The following is a 24738-nucleotide window of genomic DNA, read 5'->3' on the forward strand; positions in this document are numbered from 1 at the left end:
TGGATGAACAGGTGTTCTGTGGTTTTGTGTCCTGCGCCCTCTAACAGGTGGCCATTTTGAAGCAGCCCCCTGGCTTCCCTGCCCTGCCTCTTCCAAACACTACCTTTAAGTGGGTGCCCACCAGAGGGGGCCAGGTACCAAACCACAGAACACCTGTTCAGCCATCATCAGAACCAGCATGGACGTCAAACAGACAGTATGTACCCCTCTCTACTCAGTCATAAAGCTGCCTCTGCCACCTCTCACTTTAACCAAAGAGACATGAAGAGAAACTTTTCACCAGACAGATGGGTTTCTTTTGTGGAGTGTTTATTTTCCTCTGCAGAATCAGGAGGGTCAGGAAAAAAACAAAACAAAACAAACAAGTGCTGAAGGCTCACTTCCCTATTTTATTAGGATCACAGATTCTAATCTTAACAGCCAACCAAGAAAGAGAGAAAATAACTTTCCTGTTGTCGGTTTAAGGATCCCTCAACAAACTGGATAATATCTGTGAGCATCATCACTATCATCACTGGTGTATACTCCTAATACGTTGCAAGCTGGTAACATGAAGAATACTTACTTTTTATTTATGTTTGCACATAATAGCATGGGGTTTAGTATTAACCTTAAAGGAATGTCTCAAGGAGGGGCTGAGCCTCTTTTAGGCGCTGGGGTACAGCAACCTGCACTGCTTCTGTAAAGTTCAGACTAAAACTGGAACTGATTCACAGCCTTCACAAAATTAGAATTATTAGCCTCCTCCAAGTAACTTATTGCTTTGGCCTGTGAGATTTTACCAGCTGTTGCCTCAGCACTTCTAAGCCTATTAATTGGTAGGAGACAAGCGGACAGAGCAAATAATGGGGATGGGCAAGATAGCTATTGATGTTGAGAAAAATAACATTGTGGACAAAGTGAAACCAAATCCCACAAGTTTATTGTATGAATGGCTGGAAAAGATCACCTGTACCAAACAAACCTACCTGGTTTACACTCAGCCTAGTCCTAACCAGGACTGGTAGGGTACAAACTACATTAGTTTCAAAGGCTTTTACTCCCCAATGAGCATGAACCAACTTGATTCTGTGTATCTTTCTTCAAGAGTGTGGCCCATTAAATTTAATCACCCTTACTTCCAAGGTATGGTTGTGCTCTTGGTCTCATATAATATTCACTCAAAGGTAGCTTTTCAATCCACTGCCAAGGTTACAGCTGAAGGTTGAGCGATAAACATTTTGCGAGGAGGAGGTGCTTTCTTCTGCTGCCCTCTCCTGATTGAAAGCCACTGTAATTAATTTGGATGACTGTTCTTCCCCCGGCCTTTATATAAGTGGAGCCTGGCAATGACACAGAGATGAAAGGCACTGAAACTGTGAAGCAAGTATAGGACCTGGAAATCATCATTAACTCTTTATATTTACCATTTCTGATGGCAGTTCTATAAGGAAGGAAATTAGGGTAAATAAGGAAGTCATCGCTTCCAGTGTGAGACTGACACCACCTTCATGTCCAAGTATTGAAGATTCCTTTAAAATGGAAGGGGGAGAATGAATTTCAAACTCCTCAAATCCTATCATAAGGCACAGAAATTTGAAGCACTTTCTAAATCAGTGGCTCAGTTCCTGGTGGTGGAGGAAAGATTCTTTTCATCCACTGGCAATGTGCCTCACAGAATCTCCTTGTTCACAGTTGCAAGGCACTGAAGGGTAACAGTAGTAGTAGCCATAGTTTTCTTTGGGAAGAACTTGTCTACTGCTAGCACTCTATGCCCTGAATACCAGTAGATGGAATATAGGTGTGGGCTGTTGCACTTATGTCTTACTTGGGGGCTTTCCACAGACATCTGGTGGGCTGCTGTGAGAACTGAATACAAGAGTAGATTGACCTTTTGCTTAATTCAGCATGACATTTCTTAGGTTCTTAACACACAACACCAGGCTTTATATAGTTTGTTAAATGGCCTTGAAAAACCATGAGCTCTGTGGGAGTTTCAGGTTCCCATAATTCAGTAAGCGCTGCCTACCTTGTCCAATACGGTATTACTCGTATTGTTGTGAGCGTCTGCCTAAGGACTTTTTCTTGGGCATTTGCTTGGCCATTATAGGAGCAGAGTGGTAGCTTACATAGACCTTTGGCCTGATCCAGCAGTGTGCTCCTGATATCCCTAAGAAGTAGGGAGGGATGAGGGATAACTGAGACAAGAAATAGAATGTTAAAGGAGGCACCCAGAAAGCTTTGTCGTATTCAGATGTGGGGTATTATGTCAGCCAGTAACATCTTTACTCTGATTATTACTTTTATTTGTTGGTTATTGAATTATTCGAACCCCACTTTTCAGAGTACAAATCCTTCTAAGGTAACAAGCAATATTAAATATACCCTATTTTTCTGTTTATAAGATGCCCCCCCTTTTCTAATCCAAAAATTAAGAAAACTTAGCTTTGCGTATCCAGCCTCTGGGCTCAGAAAGCTCGGACATTAGGAGTCCCTGTTGCATCTGAGCCTACGGGCACCACCTCCAAGGAGGTGTGTTCCAATTGCTTTGTTCAGCATTAGCTAATGTCAGTTCCATAAGGCTCATGATTGGAGGAAGCCTGTTTGCAGAGGCAAGGTATGGGCCATTTTGTTCCCTCCGTGTTCTCAGCTTACCTCTGTGTATAAGACACCCCTCAATTTTTAGTGTAATGATTTTAGGAAAAAGTAGTGTCTTATACACAGAAAAAGATTGGACATTAATAAAAATTATGGTAAACAATGTTAAAAACAAAACAAAACTGACGTTTGGCTGTTTCCACAGTGTATGTTGGTCCAGAGAGGGATAAGAGAGTGCAACTGGAACAGGTTTCATGGTATTTGCCCAGCTTCCCGATTCCCACTTTCTTCTGAGGACCCTTGTGACACAAGGGTTAAATTGTTGTACAGCAGCCAAAGCTCAGCTCACAAGCCAGGTTCAATCCCAGGTAGCTGGCACAAGGTTCACCCAGCCTTCCATCCTTCCACAGCCAGCTTGCTGGGGATGGGGAGAGCACTGTGTAGCCTGCATAATTAAATTGTAAACCACCCAGAGAGTGCTTTAAGTGTTATGGAGTGAAATATAAGCAGTATGCTTTGCTTTGCTTTCCTTCTGAGGAAACTGGGTTGCTGGGACAACACAGAAAATCAAGACTCAGATTTATTCTGGTTTATTGTCTCTTCAATTCATCGTTCAGTTGGAGATGAAACTCAGCACGTGGCTGCTGTAAAAACAATTTGGTTTTTTAACCTTTCATTTGGTGATAAGGCGTTTGTTATCTGATTTGCACTTGGCAATCATACATTATGCCTTCAACCCCTGTTGAATTACTGTTACGAGTTCCACGTGTAGCTATGTTTGAAAACTAGTCAGAAGATTTAGCTTGTTCAGGACGGAATGAGTTGCTTTAACATTGGACTTCACTTAATCTTCCATGGGTTCCTCTGATTGTTAGCAGCCCCACATCTTTGGAATAGGGAAGGCTAAACTTCTCTTAATCTCCAGCGATGATGACTGGTCAGAGAAAATAGTAAGCAATGTAAACAGCTATGCTATTTCTGCAGAGAAAAAGTGAAACTAAAAGGGTAAAGAAGGAGACAACAAAAATTCTGTCCCACATACTTTCTGCTGTTGTTACCTTGCTGGTAAAAGTGGGTAGAATATTTGCTATAATTATGAAGTATCAGTTGAGCAGCTGAAGATACTGCGATTCATGTTGTTATTGAGAGGTGGACAGATCTTTGTTTTTGAACTACAACTCCCAGAATTCCCAAGTAAAGTGTCCAAAACCACAAATCTGTACATATTTAATTAATATTTAATATTAATATCTAATTAATTAATATTTCCTGATGCTTTGGGGTCTTAAATGCACTGTGTAAAGATTCCCAAAAGGTAAGGTCCTGGAGCATATAAGAGAAAATAAATCAGAAGACGGAATGGACTTCTTGTCCACACTGGTTTTTAGCCATTAAAACCACTGCTCTCCACAAAGGTCCACTCTTGCTTAGACTCTTGTCCAGTTTTGTTTTTGTTGTTTGGGTCAGTCAATTTCACCTTTTCCTGTCGTAAGTCTGTTGTCCATTCAGCCAAATCTCTCTTAATAAAGAGGGAATTAAAGTATAACATGGAATTCCTTGAATCTAAAATGTCTGAAACAGCTGATTGCGTCCATTTCGGAATGGTGCCTATGAACCACTGGCCATAGAGGTCCCATTTGAAGGTCTTTTCAAACATTGTCTCATTTAGGACATCAGCACATAGTGTTACCTTTTCTAGATGGTCACTCCAGATTGTACTCATATTCCAGCTGGGAGAAGAAAAAGTGCTGCTATAGTCATAGAAATAAAACATATTTAATGGGATTATTCCATTTCCCTGTGCCGTTGAAAGGTTCAGAGTAGTAGAGGACAGGCAGAACTGATCTCACAGGATAGGTAACATAATATAGCCCTCCCTTTTCAGTTATTTCTGCAGTCCTTCTTATGGAATATTAATAGTGCCAATCTCACATTAGATGGTATGGTAGTGTTTAAGGCAGGTGTTAGATTGTAAGAAGCTAGCAAAGAGACTGGTGAATTATGCAAGTGATGTAAATAAATACTGTAGTGAGAGATGTCACCAAGATCGTAAAGTCCATAATAAACTATGGAAGCACTTATGAAATACAGTTGTTGGCCAAGGCAGCTGACAGAATGTAAATGAGGTGTTTTTTTTCCTGTATAGTGTTCCCCTAAGCCTTCCATCCTCATATGGCTACTAATAAGAAAATTAAATGGATCAAACCAATCCATAGTTTGTTCATGCTAAAGATCCTGGTGACATTCTGAAGAGTGACAAGTTCTGTTTGGCATCAGCTTTCATGGACTGTGGGCCACTTCTTTAGACAAAAGACCCTGATGTTGGGAAAGTGGGAAGGTAAGAGGAGAAGGGGACGATAGAGGACGAGATGGTTGGACAGTGTCACCAAGACTACCAACATGGATTTGACACAACTCTGGGAGGCAGTGGAAGACAGGAGGGCCTGGCATGCTCTGGTCCATGGGGCCACAAAGAGTCGGAGATAACTTAACAATTAAACAATAGCAATAGACCCCACTGGGTCACAGCCATTTGAGTTCCACCCCTATTCCCAGGTTTTTTCCCCCAGTGAGGATCCAAAAACACACAGATCACATCAACTATGAAGAGGGATAGAATATCACTCGAAGAGGACAGGGCAGGTCAGCCTTGATTTCAAGCCCTTTATTTGTGTACAATAAGAAAGAGAGGCAGGATGCTCCATTCAGAGAACTTGACACTGTGTGAGAGGAGCAAACTTTTGCATCTTGAAGGATCCAGGATATTTTTTGCTTTTGTTTTAAAGACATTTATTATATTAGCCACTCTCTGAGACAACCAGAGGACATTACTGTTGGCTTTTACTCAGTTGCTTTGTGTGTTATTAATATGAATGTTAACTAAGATATAATTCCTATTAACTTTAATGAGTAAGAATAATTTCTGTAAAACTGAATTAGACTTACTCCGAAGCAAGTGGGAAAAGGATTACAACCTTTGCTGTAAAAATTCCTAGTATGTATTTATTTGCTACATTGAGATGTTGTTTTTCTGCCAATACATCCAAGGCATTTCACACTTTAATATAATGGCAAAAGCAATGCAATGATGTACAATGATGTAAACAGAGTTTGAGTTTTATGCAGGGGCAGCTTTTAGAATGGGATAAGAGTTACCACATAGCCCCATTTTTTTGGTTGGGCACTCCCTCCCCCATCATGAGGTGCCTAAATTACTATGCACAAAAGAGTTCAGGGAATGGATATAGCAATTGTAGGCTTAACGGAAGAAAGCTCTGAAATAAACTTGGCTCATAACTGAGCATAAGGGAACAGTGTTGTTTAGTTATGCTTCCAAAAGATAAAGGCTTAATGCAGTTTAATGATGCAAGAGGTGGATAACAGAATTTTTAATTTAAAAAAAAAGATAATATTTTCCAATACGAGTTGCCTCATGCCCAGTATTACCTACACCAGAGAAACTTTGGGCCATCCAAATATTTTTGAAAACAATTTCCACAATCCCTACTATGCCTGATTTTGACTACAATTTGCACAATCCCTACAGGAGCCTCCTGGTACAGTCAAAACTCTGTTCACGGTCAGCATTCAATCCCAGTGGATTCTGGCAGCTGGCTCAAGCTTCACTCATCCTTCCAAAGTTGGTAAAATGAGTTCCAAGCTTATTGGCATGTTTGTGTCTGTCCCTGCGCTGCCTCTATAATTCAATTGTAAACTGTCCTGAGAGTGCTTTTAGCACTATGAGGCGGTATATAAGCTTTGATAGGAGTGGTAGGTCAAAACATTTTAAGGGCCAATCTCTCATTTAACAGAAAAGAAGTGACTGTGGGGAGGATTTAGGAAGTTTCTGCTTCTGTTTCCCCCAGCTCAGCATGCTGGTCAGTTCTTAAATTTTACTACAAGCCCTAAACTTTACATAAACCAGTTTAAAGATGGTTTGTTGTCATTAACCCTAATGAAGATTAACCTCGGTTTCTTGGGTTCAAATGCTACAACAAGATATTGTAAATTATGGATGTTTGGAAAGCTTCCAACCTCTTCTTTGTGCTTCTAGAGGTGAATAAAGGAGTCCATGTGTTACTTAGATTCATTCTTATTATGCTCAATTATGGTTTAAACTATGAGCCAACCTAATACCTGTCAAAACTGTAATAATGGAGATACTTCACAAAATTCTGAGGAATAAAATAAAAGCACTGCCATGCAAATACTGTTTTAAATATTGGGAGCATGCTGTCTGACTTAACTAAATAAAAAATAAATCACAAAGAAAGCATACATCCAGCTGTTATTTCCAGTTAGAATACATCCATCGAATCAGTGGGACTTTCAAAATCTATGTTGATGTCAAGTCATATTGATTTAATGAGGTTTGTCCCTAGGTTCTGTTAATACAAAACCATATTCTTCAGTGTTCCTGATCAATCTGCTTATTTGGGGGACAAGCATGGCATAGTGGCACCCATGACCTCATGTTTCAGCAAGCACTGAGAAAGCACTGGTAAATGCACAATAGCAGTATATTTAGGGTTATAAACTATACTCCTGTTAAATTAATTCCTCCTCCAAGATCTCTGGTTCCTGCCCTACCTTTCCAGGAGATTTCCCCTTCAGTCTCTCCCACCTCAATACCTTTCAGTCTTGTGTCACCAGCCAGCTGAAGGGGCACCTCAGAAGGGACCATTTGCTTATTACAAGCCCAACAGCTTAATTTTCTGATTTATTTTCCCATTATTGATTATATGCTGTCTCTCAGACTACAGCTGGCTTTCCCCAATTTCTCAGCCCAAGATGTTGCCATGGCAACATCTGTGAGTAAAAAAGGGCTAAAAAAATATAATCAGTTGAATTTAGCATTGTGCCAACATGTCACCGTTTGAAGCAGAAACGGTGCTCTTGAAATTAAATTATAAAACATACTTATGACACAGAGACACTCTCTGCTGTGGTCCTTCTTGAAATCTATTTGCAGATGCTGCCTGGAGGATCTCTTTACCTCTGACAGAACGTGTTACTTCAATTTAGTTGGGGATCTCATTATTACAACAATGTATTTATATACAGTACAGCAAAGGTTGAGTCATGGCAGCAGCTCATTAATTGTTAATAACCATATGAGTCACTCAGGACTGGTTTCTGATTTTCTACATTTATTGCATCTTCTAACAGCAAAGAGAAGTGATGAGTGCCATTAGGACTGCAGCCCCACTCCCCAAAAAGGGCCAGCTAAAAATGAGAAGGAGGTATCAGCAAATTTGAGAGAACACCAATGGAGCTGGCTCTCTCCTAATCATTGGCATTACAAAAGGCATGCATTTCCTTTTCCTGTTCAACCGCTGGTGGATATCTGTTGCATAAGTGTTGCAGCACATGTGTGGGGGCCCACCTCTTGTCCTGATCTCCAGTTTTGCAGCCAAAACAAAGGTGATTAACTTTCTAAACCATAGTGGTTTTTATTGCTCTTTTGTGATGCAAAAGTCACTTCACCACAAACATAGCAGACATTTTCTGCACTGTTCACACAGTGGGGCATGTCATTTTCAATATATACAGGTCAGGGATGGGTTCAGATGTTGGGTAATCCAGATTCTCTTCTTCAATGAGCTATGAAATCCACTCCAGGACTATTGTCCCCCCCTCCCCACTATCTGTCTTGCTTGCCCCACAAGATTGCTATGAGATGATGTGGGAAAAAGGACATTCATGAACACTGCCTTGAGTGCATTCTGGAAAAGGCGCTATGCAAATTGGACAACTGGGAAAAAACCATCAAGGGTACCGTAACTATCCAAGAATTTCTGAATGCCTCTTTTTTTATAACAGCAAAATTGGAAAAAACCCAACACCCACATTTCCACCATAGCTGGCCTAGTGCTAATTATGTATGCCTTTCCCAGTCTCAGTGTTTCACATTTACTGAACGTAAATACTAAATGGACACTTGTGACGAGCTCTGGTTTTGCTCTGCTGGTTAGTTGTAGAGTTTTGTATTAAATATCTGGAGTGCTAATAACTTTCACAGAGATTTATGTAAATATAGAGACTCGTGGGATAAGTTAAGTAAAGGTCTCTGCCCTGAGTCACCTTTTTTGTATCCAGCTTTGGTCGGTAGATTAAAAACAAAATAGATCCCACAAGTGTGAACTGAGATCCCAGCCAATTTGGTATCTGGCCATTTCATGAAATCTGATAGTTTATATAGAAAGAATTTTATGAAGTGGCCATGTGAAAAATAAAATCTGTCTCACAAAATTGAGGGCTTGTGGAGGTGCTTTTAGGGAACAGAAAGAAAACCTAGGTTTTTCCTCCTTGTTTCCTTCATGAATGGAGATTTATAAAACACCTGATTTTTTTTTTTTTTTTACTGCTGAGCTTGCAAGATGAGCAAAGACTGAGAATGACTGTTGGGCAGCAATAGCTTGTCAATTTATTCTCAAAGCTTCCGATTCAGTCAAGCAGCTTGATAGAGAAGTGTATGTACTGTGCCTTGGGGGAAAACAATGTTGGCTTATTTCATTGATTCCTAACACTATGAAGAACCCTCTAAGCATTTCCACTTTTTTCCCAGAAGGAGCTCTTGCATGACAAGGAAATTTGAAATGATTGTACTGTGTGGGCAGAGACACTTGCATGGGGTTTTCTGGGTGAAGCTCTTGCCCATTTTCTCACAGGATACAAGTTCTGCGGTCAAAACATGTACCCCCTGCCTATATCCATGATGCATCTAAGAGGGCATGACAGCTATGGATTTCTGGCAATCATAGTCCAAAACGAACAGTAACTTTCACCACATCTCTAGTTTAAATGTTAGCCTGCATGTAATTAGATAACATTTTAAGGAGTCTTGTACATATTTAATCTGTAACTGATTATTTTTGTGCTTTTGCATCATAAAATATTCTATGAGTAAAGTATGGTTGTTTTCTTAATTAAAGTTTTCATTAGTTTAAAAACAGCATCATCTATAATTTCCAACCCACACATGCCACCTAAAATTATCCCCACCCACCCACTCCCAGTGTGTTTAACAGTGATCAGAGTTGAATTTATAACATATAATTGAGCCACGTATAAGACTTAGAAATAATTAAAATATACAAAGGACACTATTAATCATAAATGAGATTCATTAAATGCATCTTTACTTTGACTTAACAGTTTCTTGATGATACAATTGATACTGGTTTAATAAATGTTAAGGCCAAAATCCTATGGTGAAGAATGTGTATTATATGCGATCAGATCACATCTGAATTACGGTGAACCTAATAGGGCTTTTCAGGGTATGTGGAATCTTTAAGGAGTGATTTGCCATTTTCACCCTCAAATGAGTTTGATAGCCAAGTGGAGATTTTAACCAGATCTCCCAAGTCTAGTCCAACAATTTATCATTACACTACTGACCTGCCCAGTATTTAGAGGTGCTGCATGTCCTTCATTTTTTATTTGCTGTCCTCCATTTTGTGTACCTAAAGCTGCTCCAATGTTCCCACAATTTAGCAACAAATAAAGAACATACAAGCTGCATTATGTTTTGGGAACATGAAGGGAGCTGGGAGCAGATAGTACTTATCATATGCCACTAAGAAGCTCATTTACTTCAGCTGTGAATACCTTAGCTTATCATGGCAGGATACTGGTGTAGGAGTAGTTCACATGCCAGTATTGCTCTTCAAAGCATAACAACGTATCACCCACCTGCAGCGTATTCATGTAAACATCCCAAAATATATAAAGATTGTTTGCTTTATTAAATGGATGCTTAGACTTCTTGTGCTGGCTTGTGAGCCCTGCTGTTTTCTGTTCCAATCCATTGGGTACACCTGTGTGTTGAAAGCTACCCAATAAACCTGCCTCCTTTTAAGTAAACTGAAAGTATAGATTTAGAATTGGGTGGACAGCAAAACATTTGGTTTATTCAAACTTAAAGGTAATACTGGTTAGGATCAGGATGCTTTGAAAACAGCGACACCAAGAGCAGAGCAACCACAGCAAAGCCCTGACTTCACTCAGATAGAACTAAGTCCAACACCAACTACAAACTAAGCAACACTATGTGCAATTGTACATATTATAAATACATCTATCTCTCCCCCCACCCACATACACTATGCATATGTAACTGCAGGACTATCCTTTCATGCAGACTAGATTAAGAACAGTAAACTACTTCAGATTATTGTTAATATCTTACAGGCTTAAACTGAAATCTTACATTATTGGCTCTCAAAGTTTACTGCATTCTTCTTAAATGCTCAAAGCATATTGTCAGCATTATTTTACATTAGATGCACCTTCCTATTGTGAACCTCTCTGAAAACACTTATTGAAAAGACAGCATGGAAAGTCCTTAAGCAACCAATGTTTATATCACCCTGCAAATTCAGTCAATGTAATCCTGCCCACTTTACAAATTTGGAACAGGCTTCTTATTTAACTTCCTTCCTTATTTTAAAAAATAGACCTTCCTTTGTTTTTCTTCTCATCTTCCCTCAGGACAAATGAAGAGACCAGTGTATAGCCCTGTTCACTGTGGGGAATTTATTGCTAAGTACTGTTACTACTTATGAGTATTGTGGAGGTCCCTGCCCCACCTTATACCCATGGATCTGAACTGAGACAAAACAGTAGAAATTTTAAGTGTGAAAGAAATATTGATATGTGAATCAGTGAGAAATCTTTCACCAGGCATGCTGAATAAACACAAATGGCACGCTGTGACATTACTAAGATGCCACACATGGACAAAAGCAATATCTGTTGACTGCAGGGTGCCTGCTGGACCACTGAGAAAATTGTTCTGCTCTCGCCAGTGGCTGGTGTCTCCTTCTCAGCTCCTTTGCTTTTGATTTATAGTTTTGATTTAATCAAGGAGATATGTATTTTAGAGAGGCTTAATACTAACTTTTACAGCATGAAAAGGAGGGGCATAATTCATTTAACAAGCAGGGATGTTATCAGAATTAAGGCATGTGTTTAAAGCATTAGGCAGATGATGAAATGCATCAGTGTGGCCTTGCCTACTCTCTTAAGGGACTCCTGTGTACAAAAAGTCAATTCCACCTGTACAAGCTGTGCTCCCCTTTTTCCTCTCTAAATGATCTGGTGCAGAACAGCCAGTCAACATATGGAGGGGAATGCAACATTGGCAGTCTCCAAATTTATAGTGTTGATTTATAGTTTAGCTTTACAGCAGTGGTCCCCAACCTTGGGCCTCCAGATGTTCTTGGACTTCAACTCCCAGAAATCCTGGCCAGCAGAGGTGGGGGTGAAGGCTTCTGGGAGTTGTAGTCCAAGAACATCTAGAGGCCCAAGGTTGGGGACCACTGCTTTACAGGACATTACATCTTGTGCTAGTTAAAGGCTCACAGACAAAGACCAAAGAATTTTAGTTCCTGCAAATGTTGATGAACTACCATGATTTGGATCACAGAGATAACATAATATGTTAAGGCTACACATTCTGTTTGCTCCTGGGTTTTTTTTGAGGGGGCAGCGTGTAGTTCAGTTGCCTATTGATTGGGATTACCTTAGCAGATCAACATGATGTCACTGGAGATTCTAACTAATCCTTTCCTCTTCCCTTCCAGTTTAGGATTACTTTCCCTTACTTCAGAACTTGTTTTTTTAAACAGACAGCGTCCTTGCAGATATGTTATGCCCATTCGTTATTTCTTCTCAAATGTGTGTACGCCCTATGGGAGGGAGGAGGAAAATTTGAACTCTCCCTAATATCAGCTATGATGTCAGCTGTAGGAGTATTTTCAGCCTCTTTGAGCATGTGCCTATGCTTCAGTCGCCCACCAGCATAGGTGCATGTTCAGAGGCATGCCTCTGGCTACCTCTCCAAATAGTGTATGAGAGTTTTCTCTGAGAAAACCTTTATCTTGGTCTGCTTATGTGGAGAGCATGTAGAGCAGAATCAATGTAGCCCTGTTTTGTCTCTGCCCCCCCCCCAAGCTAATGGCTCTAATAAACTGTCCTTCAAATTCTTCAAAAAAAACCCCCACCTTTTACTTCCTCTGTCTTCCATGGAGCAGAGGAAGTGTTTAATTTCCCAATGTTGTGAAGTGGCTAAGCTGTCTTTTAAAGCCACTTCATGATATTGGCAAATTTATAGCTGCCAGTTGTGTTTTGGTTTGTTTCCAACAATCACATGTACTGGAAAGGAACCAAAACAGAGTGCTCCTACCCCTATCAAAAATATAAAAGCCCTTGAACAGGACTCAGAAAGTTATGAATAAGAATGCTTTCGGGACAGGCTGGTTTGCTTCAAAAATTGTGTCTAGAGAGGAGCATAAAATGAACTGTGATACAAGAAAGCCAACAAATCTGTTTGGTTCCTGGTTTGTTTCATGACCCAGTTCGGGAATCCTATTTTATTGGAGCAAGAAGAAAAGCCAAACTTTTGTTTATTGCCTTGTTTGTTGGCTTGCTTCCTTTGGCAGAAGGGGATGCCTGCCTGCCTCCTCCCCACCAGCCTTGTCGCTTTTACTTACCTGCTCCTCCTGCCGCCACCACGAGTACCATCCTCAGAGGCAAAGGGCCTGGGTTCCCTGTCAGGAGCATGCCATTGCCTCCGAGCATGCGCCCATGCTGGTGGGAGGCTGAAGCAACAAGGGCAGGTAACACCTGCCCATCCCCAAGGTACAAACTGAATGAACCGGTTTGTTTTTCCAGGGGTTCATGGCGGTTCATAGGTGATGGAAATACAGACCGATGGGGAAAGGGAGTACAGGGCCAATCCACATTGATCCAAGCCACACAATTTGTCTGGATTGACCAGAGTTGCCTTCCCTAACAGTGCAGTGTAATTTTTCACAAATAATTATCATACTTCTTTGTATTCTGAACCATGGGTGCCTTGCAAAGGTCTGATGCACTCTTGAAGAAAAGGTTTCATACTTAATTTCTTTCACTGATACTGATAGTCAGGCTGAATTGAGACTTCTGTTTGCCTGTAGATAAATAAATTCATCGCCCTTCTTATAGTCTCTGACACACATTTTTCTCCATGTCTTACAGATAATATATTATCCTTAAAAGTCCAGGTCTCTGTAATGAGCCAAGGGAAAATGCCAGAGCTGTTTTGAAAATAATTTTGTCTCTTCTCACTTGTAGAGTTGCCAGGTCCATGGCTCCTATTCCCTGAGATTTTAGGACCAAAACCTGAGAACTACCAGTGGGCCCTTTTCCTGTCACAAATCAAAATTAAAACAATATGCCTTCATAATCAGAATGCAAGTGTTACGTTGAAAAACTCAATGTGTTTTGAGTTCTTGGCCATCAGCTTGCCATTGTCATTACATATTGTTGCTCCAGTCTTACCTGTTTGTGTTGTCATAGCAGAAAAATATTGATAATGCTCTCTGGTTCCACCTAGTGGCTAATTCTGATATTTCATCTTAGAAATGTTTATAAAAGCACAACAAAATGCAAAACCTTGTGTTTCTTTTGCTACATCAGGTTGAAAAGACAGTGCATAAAACCTGTGAAAATGTTTCTAAAAATATCAGCCAAAAACTTTCCTTTTCATGCAGGATCATGAGTGATAAATGGCTAGGGAATGCTCTATTTTTGAAATTTAGATATTTATATTTTTAAAATTATGTTTTTAATCTTGACCAGTGTTTAATTGTTTTTAATATACAGTTTTGTATGGTATTTTAAACTTGTTATTCTTGTATGACTTCATGAGCCACCTTGAGTCCCAGATGGGGAGAAAGGGGGCATATAAATAAAATAAAAAAAAACACATGCCTTTGTATTTTATTTATATGCCCTCCCTTTTCTCCTGATTTAGTTACATGGACACACACCCTCACTATTATGATTCACCAAAATGTGTCTTGGCTTACAGGATACAATTTACCTGAACGCAGCAGCAGCCTTGTAAGAACACACACTGACAAACAAGTAGATTTTGAACCACATTTGCTATGGCAGTATCTGTTTATGACACAAAATGGTAGCTGAAGCAGCTTCCTTCTGTTTATCTGTCCTCCCTTCACCATGGCTTCCAAAGCAGTTTACAATAGATTAAAATGGTTAAAAGTAGATTGAAAACATAGTTTGAAAAACTGACTAAAAACAGTATTTAAAAGCAGATCAAAAATATTACGTAAAAGCCAGTTTTAGATATTGATCCTTGAGATTAAAGGGCCTTCAGAATAATAGAGTCTTAGAGCTCTTCTGGTCAGTGGAAAAGTTCCGCTCCTTCTTTCTCCCAGTTCATCCTTGTTCATCACGATGGAGCACTTTGCCAAAATCGACTTCTTTTTAGGAAATGGGAAGAAATCTTTAGTAAATAGAATAAAATCCCCTTCTGCAGTTTTTCCTCTAAAGCTGTGGTATGTGTGAACATGCACATGTGTGTATGTGTTTATGTACAAAGCTAATTTATAGTCAAATTGAGAGCTTATGACCTGAGACTCTGGTTTGCAGAAACAAACTTCCTTAAGGTGATGCAATACTAAACTCTGACTGTCAGAACAAACTAAAACATAAACATTAAATAAACTGTGTCTTGGGAGGTCACAAAACCCCCTGGAAAGTCATGGATTTTGTCACTGTTTAAGCCACAATAAGTCTTCCATTGTAGAGTTGGTGGGAAAAATGCCAATAGCTTCAGTGATGAATAAGGTATGCATTAGGTAAAGGTAAAGGTTCCCCTTGACTATTTTTGTCCAGTCGTGTCCGACTCTAGGGGGCGGTGCTCATCCCCGTTTCCAAGCCATAGAGCCAGCGTTTTGTCCGAAGACAATCTTCCGTGGTCACATGGCCACTGCGACTTAGACACGGAACGCTGTTACCTTCCTACCGAGGTGGTCCCTATTTATCTACTAGCATTTGCATGCTTTCGAACCGCTAGGTTGGCAGGAGCTGGGACAAGCGACGGGCGCTCACTCCGTCACGTGGATTCGATCTTACGACTACTGGTCTTCTCACCCTGCAGCACAGGCTTCTGCGGTTTAGCCCACAGTGCCACCACGTCCCTTGAAAGGTATGCATTATGAAGGACAAAAATAGCTTAATGCATTTGGAAGAGCACTTAGCTGCTCAGCAGAAGCCCAGCAGAGATCAAGGAAGCCTAACTATTTTGGGTGGGAATGTGCCTAGAGTTGGAATTCTCCTAGAGAAAAAGCCCAGTCTCATGAAGCCACCAAAAGTGGGTGGTGTGACATGTTACAGGGTCACTGATGATTTTCTCAAATCTGCGCAAGTATATATGGGTGGAGGTGGTCTCTCAAATCTCCTGGCCCCAAGTCATTTTGGGCTTTATAAATCAAAACCAGTTCCTTGACCTGAACTCAGACAAGAGCATCATGAATGCAAAGCAAAAGATGGGGTGGTTGTGCGTGTGATCCATGCAAGAACATGAAACCTTTTCTTTCTTTCTTTTTTGGTGTACTTCCCAAGAATACTCGACCCCCATTCTCTCGTTTACATTTCCAAGGTCTCCCCATCTCTTTGTCTCTAGCTGTCTCGTATGCATTCTCCACTCTCTTGATTGCTCTGTTGCACACTAACCCCAATATTTTTATTCCTCCTCCCTCACTCACACACACTTACACAAAGATACATGTCAAGGTCAAAGGTATGAAACTCAAACAAATCCCCCAGAGAACTATAGAACTTTATAAAACCCCTTAGTAGTTTGAGTCTGTGGTAGTCTATCACAGTTAACATTTATCCCTAAAAGTGTTAAATACCAGTGTAAACCATATACTATGACAATCAAACCATGTGGATATCAAGGCATTAGTCATTTACTTGGACTGCCTGGTTCACCAGAAACACATTATAGCTTCCAAATTTGCTCCAACTCTATTTAAAGGATGAGAATAAATCAATTTTTTCACTCATGGTGAATAAACAAAGAAAAGTGAGTCCAGGCAACATTAGCTTGTCTAATTCTATAAGCTTTATTCACCCATATCTCTTTTATGTATAACAGTCCAGATGTTATGGGAAACATATAACTTTCCAGAAGTCACAGGCATATTACTTCAAAAACAATTCTTTCAGCTATGAAGAGGGCTATAGATACCAATGCCTTAAAATATTTTAAGACTGAACTTAAGTCAGAAAAATATATTTCAATTTTAAGCTTTTTGCTAACAAATTTACAGAGAACTTAAATCTCATTTCAATTCAAAATGCAAGCGCTTATAGCCTTAAAAAGCACCTCCTTAAAAAGTAACAACCTATAATAGAAGTCCGGTTCTTAATCCCTTAGCATATTTAAACACACATATTAACGTTTTGATTTCTAGGTATTCTTTGAAAATTATCAATTGGAGATTGCAGGTTCGCTTTTTTTTAATGCCAACCTATGAGTTAAAAAATAAACTGACTTACTCATTGCCCGGAGCTGCCCCACATGCTCTTCTCCTAGTTCTGAGTTACTTGCCTAAAATAAAGGGGAGAAAACTTAGCTTCTAATGTTGTTCACTGTCTTAGTAAATGAACACTGAGAAGGTTTCAGAGAGATTTTTGTGTCTGTCTGTTTTAGAAAAGACAAAAAAGCAGAAACACTGTGCCACTTTTAAAGTTACATTCCACTAAATTGAGCTTTGAAGGTGCCTTTTTACAGGGCTAGTTAGACCATTAGCCATACTGAGGTAGTGGCCTCAGGTGATCCATGCTGAATGCAGTTTCAGTCCCCTCCCAATTTGTGGTCAACTTGTGCTGAATCCCTCATCTGCTACTCACAGGTACGGTGAAGTACAGTATGCTGTTTTATCACCAGAAATTAAGTGGGCACAGTCAGTTTTCACAGATGGAACCAGAGAGAGACATTTTATCTTTCACCTCAGGCAGCAAAGTATCTTAGGTGAGCCCTAACTCTTGGCAGTAGAGCAGGAGGCTGCATGTGGAGAGCTGAGGAGAAAATATAATTCTGTGATAGAAACAGCAGAAGAAAACTACCTATGCCTTTTGGAAAGCCCTCTGAAGGCAGCCGATTGGATTATTCTTGTGTGTGTATCCAATCTTCTTTGTTATGCGTCACCTCTGAGCTGTGCAGTTTAACACAATGTTAATTGAGTTTGTGAGGCTTTCTCGCATGCCAAGCGAGGAATCAGCATGCTGAGTGCTACTGAAACACAAAGGCTGCCTCTTTATGAGGGAACACTGAACCATTACAAACTGGTGGGCTCCCATCTGCCATGAATTTGCCGCCAGAAAAAGACAAGTATCTTTGCATTTGCTACTAGACAAACAATTAGCTTTTAAGATGCAATGTGCACTGAAGAAGTGGCAACATTTAATTCCAAGGGCTTTTCTCTCTTGCTGGTGTTTGGGAAAGTTGTCCATGTGTATCATTTTCGGAAAGGCAGTTTGCACTTTGCAAAACTGAGAGGCAAAGTGTGTGTCTCAGTTTCTAGCCTGGCACTAGTGTGCTTCATTTCCCATTCCAAATGTGAACCAGCCTGCTGTGGTGTATTGTTGTTTTTCTCCATCTGTGCATAGACCTTCTTGCTCTTCCTTAGAGTGCTTGAAAGATTCACTCTTTGTGGTTTCTGGTATAACCTGACCCAACCAAGGCAGGTCTAAAATATTTCACTGCCTCAGCAAGAGCAGCATATAATAAGTCAAGGCATTGTGAGAAAGTACAGCAAGAACCACTCAGTTCTAAGAGCATACCATCCCTTTAACCTGACCCTGCTGAGAGATTTGAGACTGTTTATAGCCTTTTGCCTCCCATTAGGGAACTACAGGGATGCAGGATCCACACAGGCAGGAATAATTCAGAGGTGAACAAAGGGTAAGACAGGAAACTAAGAGAAATGGGGAGAGAGCCAATTGCAGAGGCTTTCTTGATAGCAGGAATAGAGAAGGATAACATCACCACAGAGGTGGAGATAAGAGAGGGAACTGAATGCGGGGAGAAGGTAGAACAAGTGGAGAAAGAGGGGCGGGGAGAAGAAAAGGAAGAGAAATGACGTATGGAATGAGGATGGATTCTCCTAGAGGATCCTTGGACCAAGGAAATGGCCTGCATGAAGCTACCATTAGAGGAGACAGAGAAGAGATGTAAATCAGCACCTAAGCCACTGTACTGGGGAGAACGCGGATGGTGGGAACAAAGTAAGAGAAAGAAGGAAGGGGTGAAGGTTAACCTGTCAGAGCCAGAGGGGATCGAATGGACAGATGTGGTATACTGCAAGAAAGGAGGTCCTTGAAAAAGGGACAGACCCCTACCTACACCTTTGGAACAGGGGACACAGAGGAGGAGTGGGCTCACTATCTCTGTTGTGGAACAGTATGTACCAGGTGCAGAATGGCCATATGCAAAATCACCAACCAGGAAAAAATTGGCCATTACCCTTGGAATTAGAAGAGAAGGTATTAACAGACAGTTGGCTTAGTCCATCCAAGTCAGAAGACCCTGTTGGTCCTTTTGAAGTTTTCAGTGACGCACCTTCAGTGTTACTAAATAGAAGTTTTATAAGTTCCCACCCTGATTTGTTTGTTATTGAAGCCTGTATACGAGGGGGAAGATGGACTAGACCTTGACTCCAATCACAGGTATATAGCAGGGATGGGTGCACAACCGTACCAGACCCTGGACATCAGTAGGCTCCTCCACTCTTTGAAATTAAACTCTTTGGAAGCCATGGAGTTCTGAGAAGCCATTCTGGGAGCCCCTGGGCCACAATTTGCCCATGATGTATAGTTACCAAGATCTGTTGTTATGTTTTGACTCTTAAGGCAGAATATTGAACAGACATCTTGTTCTCTCTCTGGAAGAAATAATACATTAATCATACAGTGGCGTCTCAACCTATGACCATAATCCATTTCAGAAGATAGACGCAACTCGAAATGGTCCTAAGTCGAAGCACCATTTCCCATTGAAATACATTGGAATGTGATTAATCCGTTCCAGAAGAACCCCCACCCTCAAAAATAAAATAAAAACACTGCAAGCCCCATAGGAACGGTGGGGCTGCACAAAATAACAACAACCAACCCCCCTCAAATAAACAGCAGAACAAGCCCCAAAAGCACTGGGGCTTAAAAACAAAAACAACAACACAGAAACATAACCCCCACCCTGCAAAACCTACCCAGAACAGTTTTTAAAAAGCAGAAAGCAACACCTTACCTTACCTGGCAATTCCAAGCCTCCCTATAAACACAAACACTCTCACTCAGAAGCAGAATCCAGGCAATCCCAAGCCTCCTCCGACACACGCAGTCTAACCATTGGGGTGAAAAACCTACAAAGAAGCAACCTCTTCACCCACCAATGGTTAAGCAATTTGAATTCCCTGTCCAGAAGTCCCTGCAAAGGAAGCATGTAAGACCCATCAGAAATGGAGACCCCCCCCCAAAAAAAAACATAAACCAAAGCTCCCAAGGCCCATGAGAAATGGGGGGAAACCCAAAAAAAAAAAACCCTCAAGACCCATTGGAAACAGGAAAAACACTCCAAAGCAACCAACCCCCCCAAGACCCATCAGAAATGGGAGGGGGGAGAAACAAAAAATCAAACCCCCCAGGACTCATCACAGCACAGAAAATAACCCCCCTAGCCCAAAACCATGCTGCAAAAACACCAAGAACATTTTTTTAAGCAAAAAGCTGCTCCTTACCTTAGCCGGCAGCCTCCTCCAATTGCAGACTCTCTTAACTGATGGGGTGAACGAGCTAGAAAGCAGCAGCCTCTTCCCCTACTGGACAGCCAAATGAAGGGCTCAAAAACTAGCCTTTCTTATTCATTTCCCCTTTTAAAGTAACTCTTCAGTGGCCAATAAAATTGTTATCCAGTTCTGCTTCTTGATGTCAGAGTTCAGTAGAAAAGGCACCAAGACCCAGTCCAGGGCAAGACTACAAGAACGAGGTAAAGTCAGTTCCACAGCCCAAGCAGAGACCAACCAGCTGGGGTTTTGAGTCCAAACAGTAGTCAGGTAGAAGGGTGGTACAAATTGTGGTCAAACAATCCAGGGATCAAAAATCAGGAGGAACCATATCAAGGCAGCAGGGTCCAGAGATACAAAGAAACACAAAACAGGAACAGCCGTGCAGATCAGGAAGAAAGAGGCTAACAGACATATCAGCACAGCTGTAGACTTTCATTACCAAAGCAAAGGTCTGTGGGGAAGGTCTGGTCTTATATAGCCCAGTCCTCAGCTTCCCCAGGTGGGACTACTGAGGAGCTGGGCAACAGCTGCAGGGAAAGGGCCCAGTCCTGCAATCCTTAGAGCAGTTCTCCCCAGAGGGATGGGGCTGATCCTGCATGCACTAAGGTTGCATGGTTCCAGCAAGGCCCCAGTCCTGACACTCGAAGTATAATATGTGACTTACTCAACTCTACACCTGGCTATTGCTGCAAATACCAGCTTTTGCCCATCCTGTGTTTTGTACAATTGGCTTGGCTGTGAAACTGGTAGTGCAGGAAATCCTTGCTCCCTTTACCCTAGCCTGAGTGAAATGTCCCGGTTTGTTTTTTGCCATTTGTCCAAAACTGAATATGCCATTTTCCATTTGGAGCATCACATTTAGCAACGATTGATTGCATCCCTAACAGGATTCACTTCAAAGCTGTATATTTTGACAGTGAAACATGTCAAATTCTGTGTGTCATTGACAGGAACCCATATGAAAGGCAAACTAGATTGTGGTCATTACATGCTTCTACTTATTGTGTCTGACGCTCAGTTGTGTCAGTGGAAAAAGGTCAAATATTTTGTCAATCTGGGGATAAAACCTTCTTCCTGTGTACCCTTCTTCCTTCTTTTCACCCCCACCCTCCTGGAGATGTAAAACACATCTTTCTGTAAAGACAGAATGAATGTGCAGCAGTCTGACTTACAATGGGTAGGGATATATTCAATGGATTTGTGTTAAGAGAAAATTGTTTCCTTGCTGTGTAATCAGTATTCTTCTAACCTTAAGCTAAGGCCTAATTAAGAAACCCCATGCAGTACTGAATGGTGTGCCAGAGTGCTGGGCTTAGCATGCAGTCACTGATGAGCAAATTAATCAATTTCCTAAGTATAAGGTGTGTACACATTAACAATCTCCTTCTATGGTCTTACACTAATTGGGATTAAGACGTCCCACTTTCATGTCTTCATTATCAAAAAAGAAGAGTCCCTAAAATGAACCAGTACTTTCAGAGCTGTGTGTTCTGAGAGATGGCTATGACAGTTAGCCTAATGTGATGTAGCAGGAGTGGCTCACACTTCACAGAAGTTCATAAGTATAGGTATCTGAAAAAGCAGCACTCTAGACAGCCGAACAGGAAGTTGCCTTTATGGCTGGTCCCTCTGGCTCAGTATTGTCTTATCTGATGAGTTTCAGCCCAGCACTTCAGAGGCCAATGCCCTTGAAAGTCTGAATAGGAAAAAGATAAGTTGCCTGGGCTGTAGAGAGGGAAAGATGCCCCTTCCGCTCAGTGAGTCTTTATATAATGCCTTAAGAACTTCTGCAATGTCGCACAAGACCCTATTTTGTACACCCTTGACCAGGTACTTGTGATGGCTAGAACTTCCCAACCAAATAGTGCAGACCTCCCCTACTGAACCCACCAAGGCAGTAGGGTAGCTGGCAGATCTGTGTGCTGGCCATCTATGGCCACAGTCTCCCCACTTTGCAAGGTGACAATTATGGCTATTGAACTTATGAAGAAATGGTGGGTTTTGATAGGTTCAGGGCTCATTTCGGATCCATCTGGTTGTTATGTGCCATCAAACTGCCATTAGGCAACCCTAATAGGGGCTTTCAAAGCATGTAAGATGTTCTGGGAGTGGTTTACCACCTTCCCCCTCACGTTTCTATGGCAATATGATGATTTGAAGTGAAGTCTCTTGAGCCCTAATTTGACATCATATTCCCTGCTCCCCACTGGCTATGTCTTATATGTCTGTACTCATCTCAAACCATAGCTAGAACTATTCCCAGTATAAAGGGAATCAACTGCCAGATAGCTCAGCAGTTTAGGTATCCGACCGTGGATCTAGAGGTTTGGAGTTTTACTCCCTACTGTGCCTCCTTGAGAGGGGCTGGACTCGATGATCCATAGGCTCCTTTCCAGCTCTGCAGTTCTAAGATTATATATATATTTTATTAAGATAATATTGTGCCTTCTTGCCATGCAGCTGTTATTTCAGAGAAGTCTGTCAGAGAAAAGATGTCACAACCCTGATCCAATACAACCACCACGATATAACATACAGTGATGATAAGCACTCAAAGCTTCTTCCCAAGATGGGTTACTTTATCCCTATCCACATATTCTTTCTACCTTGTTTACAAAGAAAGTTGTAAAGTTCTTATTGGAATGAATATCAAAGCAAACAAATTTCTTTCATCTCTACCCTCCTCAGTGAGACCCCTAAAGTAGGCCATCACATAAACACTATATTTTCCCCATGTTGAATTCATAAAGAACATCTGCTAGGAGGAAAAAAGTGCCCCACAATTGTTCACATCCAGGAAGCCATGAGTAGTTTTTAGTGCTCTTTTTTTCCTCTTCTAGGGCATGGCCTGAATGGACCTAGTATCCTCATCATCATCTTAAAACTGTAGAGCTGGAAGGGACCCGATGGATCATTGAGTCCAACCCCTGTCAAGGAGGCACAGTGGGGAATCAAACTCTCAACAGCCAGAGACCTAAACCACTGAGCTGTCCAGTGTGACAATAGACTGAACGAAGACCAATAAACTATGGCTTATGTCCAGATGAGTGTCAAGGGCTAGTAATATATGGTTTTTCTGATGTTTTTGATAAAGTTTGCATATAAAAACATGCATTTTTGTATCCCTCTTTTTCTAATTCATGTGATTTTGTGTGCTTGTTCCTTTATCGCACATTTCTGTACTCATTTTTAAACTGGAGAACTGCATTCTAAAATTTGGAGAGGCAAGAATTCTGAAGGGTAATCAAGTATAAATTTATGCCTTTGTTTAAAAGGACAAAATTAGGAAAAGTTGCATTAAAATGTGAACCAAATGGATTTCTGTACCATCCCTATATGTACTGTACTCATTGACTGAGGTTCCCTATGAAGCATCATTTTGAATACTGTATACGTACAATGAAAAAATTGCCTAGATAAATGAATAAATAAAAGATGGTAAAGGGATCATTTGATATGCTCTTTCTGGACTTGATTCAAGGAAATTGCAGTCGAACGGAAATGCCTTTATTTTTGTTTTCTCTCCCTTTCGAAACAGTTTGTCATATTTTGTTGGCCTTTTTAACAGTTTTACACAGCAGTGCAATATATATATTTGTATAAAAATCTGTGAGGCTGTCAGAAACTGTGGGAATATGTTATTCTATCTTCTGTGACTCTTTCAATTCCTACTTTAGTTTTAAGTATTGTTTTTAATGCCTAGCATGTCCATTATGGAATAAATATATTTAAGCAAAAGTGTCTGCTATGAGATAATGTATGGGATCTAAGTAATCGACTCCTACCTCTTGATAATATCCATAGAGAGCAACATCTCCCACTGCAATGCTATCTCAGTGAACAAAATGTTAATACATGCTTTGGCAGAAGACCTTGATATCAGTCAGATCAGGGAACAAATAAAAGTGCATCACCAGGCGGTATCTCTCATTGCCCTTTGGTTAGAGCTGGTTATCTGGCTGCAGGGAAGCAAGAGCACAGAACAGTGTGACATTAAATGATGACAGGCCTTTAAGCATAGAAAATGCAAAGGAAGATAGCAGAAGCAACCCCCTCAGTGGTTCTAATATTTGACATGCTATGCTGGCTGAGGTTCTTCTTGTTGTTGTTTTTAACTCAGTTTACCTTTAAAAAAAAACCTGGGTTAAAAAAAAAACTAACAGCACCTTTCCATCATAGTCTCTGAAGAAATAACACACAGATGGCAGCTGCATGTATATTTCAAGAAAGGTGATATGTAGGCAGCTACAATATATTTAAAAGTAAGCAATGATAAATGTGTTTGGTATACCAAACATCTTTTTCTTTTATCTTTCCAGACAAGTTTGTGCTCTTTTTGCATCCTTGTTATTCTGGTTCCTTGTTGACCTGAAGAATCATGGAACACAAACAGGCACAGATTAGTGAGCAAGTAAAATATAAATATGTTATATGCTGTCTCTCTCCCTCTCTGTTTCTGTCTGTGTCTCACACAAACAATTTAAGAATAACATGAGAGACATGTGAAATT

The 24738-nt window shown here is 40.7% G+C and overlaps 1 long non-coding RNA gene across 2 annotated transcripts in view; it reads left to right on the forward strand.

Annotated features, from left to right (window-relative positions):
- The window catches only part of LOC140704808 (uncharacterized), a 42397-nt gene extending 18469 nt beyond the window's left edge, over positions 1-23928 (forward strand). For both annotated transcript variants that reach the window (XR_012084246.2, XR_013541396.1), the window contains one exon: positions 23069-23928. This is a non-coding gene — a long non-coding RNA (uncharacterized LOC140704808). The remainder of the gene's footprint in view (positions 1-23068) is intronic.
- Positions 23929-24738: the final 810 nt, after the last annotated feature.

Source organism: Pogona vitticeps, chromosome 2 (genome assembly GCF_051106095.1).
Source record: "Pogona vitticeps strain Pit_001003342236 chromosome 2, PviZW2.1, whole genome shotgun sequence".
Lineage (NCBI taxonomy): Eukaryota > Metazoa > Chordata > Lepidosauria > Squamata > Agamidae > Pogona > Pogona vitticeps.